Raw genomic sequence first — 669 nt, 5'->3', positions numbered from 1 at the left:
ATGGATGGATGTTTTTTCAGGATTGATTGACTAAAGTTTCTCTTTTTATTCTGATGGATAGACCAGTCTGTTTAAGTGGAAAGATCAGATCATATGAGAAGACAAAGCAGCTTCTTTTTTAAAACAAAATTAGTCTATTTCTGTCCTCAACAGCGATCCCCATGCAGTATAATTCATAATACTCAGAAAGAAAAAAAATCTGAGCTCATTATCTACGTTTTATCAGTTTGTTATCTTACATTCTAAATGTGAGACATGAATCATTATTCATATGGTTATTATCCAAATGGGCTTTCCAGCGACTCAAACACTGATGCTGGTTGAAGCTCGTCAATAATGCATTCGCTAATTAAATATTTGGTGGCAGACTGAGTCGCAGGGGAATCTGGGTCAAGACAGGTATTCTGACAGAAGCCAAAGCAATGATTTGCTTCATGAATAACACAGCAGCACTCAAAATAATGTGTTAAATAACCATGTTTTTAAAGAGACAAGACATCAGCTGGGTCACCACTGGAGGAGATGAGAGGATTGGCGACGATCCACGAGCGCCAGCTGGAACTGACAAACTCCCAACCTGCAGCTGGAGCATCAGAGAGAAGACGAGCTTAAGAAAAAAGCTCTGATTTTAAGTAGTTTTCATATTTCCTCTTGTTTTAATTTAATTCT

The sequence above is a fragment of the Oryzias melastigma genome, linkage group LG4 (genome assembly GCF_002922805.2).
Source record: "Oryzias melastigma strain HK-1 linkage group LG4, ASM292280v2, whole genome shotgun sequence".
Classification (NCBI taxonomy): domain Eukaryota; kingdom Metazoa; phylum Chordata; class Actinopteri; order Beloniformes; family Adrianichthyidae; genus Oryzias; species Oryzias melastigma.
The sequence above is the reverse complement of the archived record's forward strand: the minus strand, read 5'-3'. Positions refer to the sequence as shown.